Raw genomic sequence first — 8203 nt, forward strand, 5'->3', positions numbered from 1 at the left:
TTCAACAGATCAGGTGGACCCTCGGCGGGATCGGGGTCCAAATCGGCCCAATGATACGCGACTGGTTCGTTCCTCGTCCCTGATTCCAGAGGCCGTTCCGCATGTGGGGGCGCGACTAGGCTGGTTTTACGAGGAATGGACCAAGATAACTTCAGACCAGTGGGTCTTAGACGTGATAAGACTCGGTTACGCGTTAGATTTTGTACGTCTACCGTGGAACAAGTTTCTCGTTTCTCCCTGCAAGGCTATCTCCAAGCGAGCGGCTGTGCGGGCCACCCTCCATCGCCTGGAAGCCCTGGGCGCCATTACCCCCGTTCCACCGAGACAATGGGGCATGGGAAGGTACTCCATTTATTTCGTGGTTCCAAAGAAGGACGGGACGTTCCGTCCAATTCTCGATCTAAAAGGAGTCAACCGGTGCCTTCGGGTTCCCAGTTTCAAGATGGAGACGATCCGCTCGGTAGTAGCAGCGGTTCATCCAGGTGAATTCCTGGCGTCACTGGATCTAACAGAGGCGTATCTCCATATAGGGATTCGGCCGGCCTATCACCAGTACTTGAGATTTTGCATCCTGGGCAAACACTATCAGTTCCGGGCTCTTCCTTTCGGTCTAGCAACGGCGCCACGCACTTTCACCAAAGTTATGGTGGTGGTGGCTGCTCAGCTCCGACGGGAAGGGCTCTTTGTTCACCCTTACCTGGACGATTGGCTCATTCGGGCCAAATCCGAGATCGAGTGTCGACAAGCGATTTCCCGGGTCCTGCAGCTCTTGCGGTCGCTTGTTTGGGTGGTCAATCTGGCCAAGAGTCATCTTCAGCCCACCCAGAGGTTGGAATACCTGGGGGCATTGTTCAACACCGAGAGAGCCACGGTGTCCCTGACGCAGGACAGGGTGCTCAAGCTCCAGGGACAGGTGAGGCGCTTGTTAGCCCTGCGATGCCCTTTGGTCTGCGATTACCTGATGGTGTTGGGTTCCATGGCATCGACTCTCGCCTTGGTACCCTGGGCTTTCGCTCATCTGCGACCGTTACAATCAGCGTTACTGTCCCGCTGGAAGCCGGTATCGGAGGAGTTTCAGCGACCGCTGCCCCTCACAGGCAGCGCCAGGGCCAGCCTGCAGTGGTGGCTCTGCCCCAACCATCTGACGTGCGGGGTTTCTCTGATCCTGCCCAACTGGACGGTGGTCACGTCGGATGCCAGTCTCTCGGGTTGGGGAGCGGTCTGTGGGGGACGCTCGGTGCAAGGTCTGTGGTCGGGCCAGCAATCGCAGTGGTCCATCAATCGGTTAGAGACCAAGGCGGTGGCGCTGGCGTTACGAGCCTTTCTTCCGTGGATATGGGGTCAGGCGGTCCGAGTCCTGTCGGACAACGCGACCACGGTGGCCTATATCAACCGTCAAGGCGGAACAAGGAGTCAGCAAGTGGCGAAGGAAGCGAGTCAGTTGATGTGCTGGGCGGAACGACACCTCAGCAGCATAGCGGCGTCTCACATCGCCGGCGTCGACAACGTCCAAGCGGACTTCCTCAGCCGTCATCGGCTGGATCCAGGAGAGTGGGAGCTACCGGAGGTGGCTTATCGTCTCATCTGTGCCAGGTGGGGTTGGCCACGTCTGGATCTGATGGCCACCGCGCAAAACGCAAAGGCTCCGCGGTTCTTCAGCCGTCGGAGGGAGCGGGGCGCGGAAGGAGTCGATGCACTAGTGCTTCCATGGCCCACGGACATATTGCTTTATGTGTTTCCCCCGTGGCCCCTGATAGGCAAGGTTCTACGGCGAATCGAGTTGCATCCGGGGGACGTGGTATTGGTGGCCCCGGAGTGGCCCAGGCGTCCGTGGTTCGCGGATCTCCTACGTCTAGCGGTGGAGAACCCGCTTCGTTTTCAAGGAGAAGCGGTCGTCCTTCGTCAAGGACCCGTCTGTTTGGAGGACGCGGATCACTTTTGTCTCGCGGCTTGGCTTTTGAGAGGGCGCGCTTGAGGACTCAGGGGTACTCCGAGGCAGTGATCACTACGTTGTTGAGAGCTAGAAAACAGTCTACGTCCTTAACCTATATGCGGGTCTGGACGGTCTTTGAGGACTGGTGTAGTTCTCACAAGGTTCACCCCATTCGGCCAGCGGTGCCCGAGGTCCTCGCTTTTCTTCAAGAGGGCCTCTCGAAGGGGCTGTCCTGGAGTACCCTGAAGGTCCAGGTGGCTGCTCTTGGTTGCCTTAGAGGGAAGGTCCAAGGGGTGTCCTTGGCTTGCCATCCAGATATGACGCGTTTTCTTCGAGGGGCCAAACATCTCCGTCCACCGGTCCGGAATCCGTGCCCCTCCTGGAACTTGAACTGTGTGCTTTCCACTCTTTGTGGAGCGCCGTTTGAACCGGTCAAGCGAGTGACATTGAAGGATCTCACCTTGAAAACTGTGTTTCTGGTCGCTATTACGTCCACTCGTCGTGTCTTGGAACTGCAGGCTCTGTCTTGTAGAGAACCGTTTTTGCGGTTTACGGAGACGGGTGTTTCTCTGTGAACGGTCCCTTCCTTCTTGCCCAAAGTGGTGTCTGCGTTTCACTTGAATCAGTCGGTGGATCTTCCAGGGTTTTCGAACGAGGATCCTGTGGACAAGGGATCGAAGGAGCTCAGGAAGCTCGATGTTCGTAGGATTCTAATTCGTTATCTGGAAGTTACGAATCCCTTCCGGGTTTCCGACCACCTGTTCGTTCTCTGTTCCGGGTCTCGCAGGGGGTCTGCAGCTTCACGGGCCACGATTGCACGTTGGCTCAAAGAGGCAATTGGTTCGGCATATCTGTTGCGGGGCATGTTGGCGCCCAAGGAGCTCCATGCTCATTCGACTCGGGCGCACGCCACGTCTTGGGCCGAGGTTTCTCGTGTGTCCACGCAAGAGATCTGCAGAGCCGCAACGTGGAAGTCGTTGCACACTTTTACTAGACATTACAGGCTTGATGTCCAGGCTGCTGAGTCTCAGGGGTTTGGGGCGAGTGTTCTCCGAGAGGGACTCTCTGCTTCCCTCCCTAAGTAGTTTGCTCTGGTACATCCCAGGTGTCTGGACTGATCCGGGTACGTACAGGGAAAGGAAAATTAGTTCTTACCTGATAATTTTCGTTCCTGTAGTACCACGGATCAGTCCAGGCTCCCGCCCGTCTGTAACTTTTGTTCATTTTCAGAAGAGAGAGAGTCTGCTCGAGAGAGTCTGCTCGGTTGATTTCAGTATTTTTCCATTTGCATTTTGAAGTTTTTTGCATTTGATGTTACGACCATGGTTCCTTATGGTTCTGAGGGTTTGCCGTTTCCAATTCAAGGGGCTGTTGTGAATCGGCCCTCAATTATGGTGTTTCCTTAGTTACTTAGTTTTTGCCTTTATCTGGCTTTGACATTACGTGCGACTGAGGGGCTGTGGGTGGTACCTTACTATATGTAGGGAGCCCGTCAAGTTTTACTCTGTCTCCACCTGCTGGTGCGGAGTCACAACCCAGGTGTCTGGACTGATCCGTGGTACTACAGGAACGAAAATTATCAGGTAAGAACTAATTTTCCTATACGCAGGAGGCTAATGGTGCAGATATCAGAGGAAAACAGGACAGTAGCCACTTGGCCACACCAAAGTGTTTGCTGATGTGATAAGGACAGACAGTTGGGGCCTCAAGAACACATGGGAGTAGCCCAGAGAAAGACTGAAAGTATGACAAAGGTCAGCAGAATCAACATAAAAAGACTAACTTCAAACTAACTGTTTGAAATCAGAGAAAGAACAGATCAGAGGAAAAGCTTTTGGACATTACAATGGTTAAAGAAGTGCCTGATGAACTGTTCTTGGTTTTCCAATGTTGTGTTTCCATCTTTCCAAAGATATATAAGACTCACATTGGAAGCTGTGAGGAGAAGAATCTTTGTATATATTCTTTAATGCAAACTCTAATATGCTATGCTTTTATTGCTTACTCTCAGTCTTATAAGTAAAATGTCTATACTTAGAAATAAGTGTGTGACAAAATAATCACCAGTCGTCCTACCCACTACAACAGTAGTGTCTGAGACGGCTGAAACTGGCTCTTTGCCCTGTTCACCATCCAGCCCAGTTTCTCCAGGACATGAACTGTTCTCTCTGGCCTGTCGGCCTTCCTGCAGGGAGTCTGCTCTTGTTAGCCAGTCGTCCAGGTAAGGGTGCGCTTTGACCCCTTCTTCCTTAAGAAGGCTGCCTCAACCACCATCACCTTTGTAAAGGTCCTTGTTGCTGTGGCCTTTCCAAAGAGGAGTGCCTTGAAGTGGTAATGCTGACCGGCTGTCTCGAAGCGTAAGTAACACTGGAAATCTCTCCTGATGGGAATATGGAAATGAGTTTCTGACAGATCTAAGGCTGCCAGGATTTCCCCTGTCCTTTTAGCCAGTGATTCCAGGCAGAAATGGGGAAACTACCAGGGTCCTGTTTGCTCGCTTTAGGTCCAGCACTGGCTGAAAGCTTCCTTCCTTCTTTGGTACTAGGAAATAAATGGAGTACACCCCGTGCCTTCCTGTCCGGGTGGTACCGAGATAACGGCCTGTACCTGAACCAACCTGTCTAACGTCTGCGTGACCGCGTCTCCCCTGCTTGCCTTGTATGGGGAGGAAATGAAGAAATCTTCTAAGGGGAATCTTAATTCTGGGTGATATCCTTTGCTTATTATGTCCAGGACCCAATGGTCCTTTGTTATTTTGGCCCACTCCTGATGAAAGATCTGTAATCTGCCCCCTACCTGGGGAATCATGAAGCGGGCCTGCTCCCCGTCATTGTGCGGTTTTGTCGCTAAGGGAAGTTTGGGGGGGGGGGGGGTTTCCTTCCTTTGGAAATCTTCTACTTCCCTGAAAGGGCTGGGATCCTGACTGGGCGAGAGATCTGGGCCTCTACCACTCCTCTGTCTCTACTCCCTGGGCCACCGTCTCCAGTTGCCTCCCCTCGCAAAGCCTCTGGGCTTTTCTTCCAGTAACCTTTGGGGCCTCGATCCTCCCCAGTCTTTGCCCATCCTCTCTAGGTCTTCTCCTAACAGAAGCCTCCCCCTTAAAGAGTAGCTTTCCTAACCTGGTCTTGGGTTGCTGAATCTGCCGCCCAATGCTTTAGTCATAAAAGCCGCTCAGCCATGACCTCTTTTGCTGCTAACTTTGCTGAAACTCTAGTAAGGTCATACATAGTATTTGCTACAAAGGCTGCCACCTATTCTACTAGGGTTGGGTCCCTGCCTTTCCTCTGAGGATCCTGCATATACGGGACCCTGGATCTCTTATTGAGACAGAGACCCTGGATGTCTTGTTGGGACCAGAAGGGCCCTGACTACATAACCTCAACAAATAGCTGGCTGGAGGGCCAGGGATGAAGATCAAAACCTTTTAGTAATGTTTCCACTTTCCTGTCCTGAGGGTCTTTCAGGGCTGCTCCACTTTCTCCTGGTAGAGTCGTTTTCTTTGCTATTGCTGAGATCGCCACATCTACTCTAGGCAGATCTAGAAGCCTCTCCTTATCCTGCTGTATTAGATACAGCTCTGCATGGTTCTACGGCTTCTAAGCCTAGACTCTGGGATCTCCCACTCCGCTCTCAGCATATCCTGGATTGCTGAATGGATAGGAAAGGCTCTGCAATGTTTCCTAATCCCTGTCAGAATAGGTTTTCCTTCATTCTAACTTTGGGCTTTTCCTTCAGACTTAGGATCTGTGAGACTTTTATAATTAGGGCCCCCAGGTCATCTGCCCTAAACAAATGCACAGCTGAGTCCGCAGCCTATGGTTCTTCCTCACCTAAAATCTCTTCCTGGGAAGAGCCTTCCTCCTCTTCCTTGAACCCCCTTGGGGTTCCATCTCGGGACTCCAAACTTCTCAGCCTGAAAGTGGCTTGGGCTTTTCCCCTGAAGAAGGAGCCTTATTGTGCTTATCTTTCAGCTGGAGATAGGCTTAGTGCATAGCCAAGATGAAGTCCGAGGGGAAACTCAAGACTCTTCATCCCCTGAGATCTCTAGTTGCTGATGCTGCTTGCCTGGGGCTGACCCACCCTCCGAAGCTGCGGAGCAATGCCTTGACGACCCTAAAACTTGTTCCAGAGGTGGAGGAAAGGACGCGCTCCCTGATATGCACTGTTCAATTGGCCCCACCCCCTTCCGCTACCAGGGCTTGCTTTTCGCCATCACAATTGCGACAAAGAGCCAGCAACACTAGGGATCTGCCAGGCCCCACACCTGGCACACTTCCTCCACTTGTCCATACCTGGGGCAGGCACCAATGGTTCGGGCCAGGTTGCTTCTCTGGCTCTTTTTATTTTTTGGTTTTTACTCTCAGGCGACTTCGTCGGGAAACCAGGAGACCAAAAGATCAGACCTATGGAGGCTGTTGTCCCACAGGGTGTCCGCCCCGGCCCCTAGGAAAGCAACCTTAGGGAAGGCCATTGCACTAGGACCCTTCTTAGACTGCTGGACCAGTGATGTCTATGCTCTTTCCCATCTACTGGAGGCAAAGACTACTGACTTCCCCTCTGCTGGGCCAGCCTTTATGGTACTGATGTCAGAGAGGAAGCTTTCGCATTCTGTCCCCATCTGCTGGTGGGAGGGAGAATCCCACAGGTTACTGGTCAGGCAGGATGAACAGGAATAATAGTTCTGGAACTAATCCACCTGGAAGTTCTATAAAAGAAGATTGCTAATTTTGGGAGCCAGAACAGAGACCAGGCAACCCTCTGAAAAGCTGTTTGAGAACCAGTGGCTGAGGGTGGGCTCCTGTTCTGTATTCCTCAAAAGAAGGAACAATGAAGGGGAAGTATTAGTATTATATGCTAATACTTAATGCACAGTTAAGCTCTGGAATTTGTTGCCAGAGGATGTAGTTAGTGCAGTTAATGTAGCTGGGTTTAAAAAAGGTTTGGATAAGTTCTTGGAGAAGTCCATTACCTGCTATTAATTAAGTTGTCATAGAGAATAGCCACTGCTATTACTGGCATCAGTAATGTTTTGGTACTTGCCAGCTACTTGTAGCCTGGATTGGCCACTGTTGGAAACAGGATGCTGTGCTTGATAGACCCTTGGTCTGACCCAGTATGGCAATTTCTTATGTTCTTGTTATATTCAGATTTTAATGCTATTGGTATTATATTTGCATTCTAATACTATCTGAATTGACTTTTTCATTTTATTATTATCAAGTAAACTGTCTTAACTATATTCGATTTTGTATTATTCTGTGACATAATACCACCACTACGGTCAACTGTGACACCTAGTGGTTACGCAGCAGGCCACAAACTGGGGAAATCAGGCCTCAAATGCTACTGTCACTTCTTGTGACTTGGGGAAAGTCACTTCAACCTCTACTGCCTCAGGTACAAACTTACAGGCCAATACAGTACAGTGCGCTCCAGTGGAGCGCAACATTAGCCCCCGTTTGGACGCGCGTTTTCCAAGCGCTGTTATTACCCCTTAACAGTAAGGGGTAATAGCGCTTCAAATGCTTGGCCGCCCCCCCCCCCCCCGAAACTAATAGCGCCTGCAACATGCAAATGCATGTTGCAGGCGCTATTAGTTATTCCCGCGCGATACAGAAAGGAAAATGTGCAGCCAAGCCGCACATTTTACTTTCAGAAATTAACGCCTGCGTGTTAATTTCTGCCGGCACCGGGAAAGTGTACAGAAAAGCAGAAAATACTGCTTTTCTGTACACCCTCTGACTTAATATCATAGCGATATTAAGTCGGAGGCCCCAAAATTTAAAAAAAATTAAAAATTAAATTTTTTTTTTTAAATCGGTCTGAATCTCCTACTACGACCTCTCGTGCCTGTTTCTTATCCTCTGGTAAACAAGGAACCAGGGACTCGCCCGGCTTGTTGGACATTTTCTCCAGCTCACTCCCAAACAAGAGTAAGCAGAAGTGATTGGAAACATTAAAACCGACTTCTGTCCATTAAATCATTGCTAAAATGCCTCTTTGAAATGCCCTCAGGAACGATACTGCCAAGTGTGTAAGTAACGTGAATTTTTTGTTAAAGGAGGGGTAGGTAACTTTTTTTTGTTAAAGGAGGGGTAGGTAAAGGAGGGGTAGGTAAAAATTTTTTGTTAAAGGAGGGGTAGGTAAAGGAGGGGTAGGTAAAAATCCAGAATAAAGAATCATCACGCCACGACTCGACCATCGGAGTCCCACAAGGTTCCTCTTTATCCCCTACACTCTTTAATATTTACCTCCTACCACTATGTCAAC

This window comes from Rhinatrema bivittatum, chromosome 2 (genome assembly GCF_901001135.1).
Source record: "Rhinatrema bivittatum chromosome 2, aRhiBiv1.1, whole genome shotgun sequence".
In the NCBI taxonomy this organism is placed as follows: domain Eukaryota; kingdom Metazoa; phylum Chordata; class Amphibia; order Gymnophiona; family Rhinatrematidae; genus Rhinatrema; species Rhinatrema bivittatum.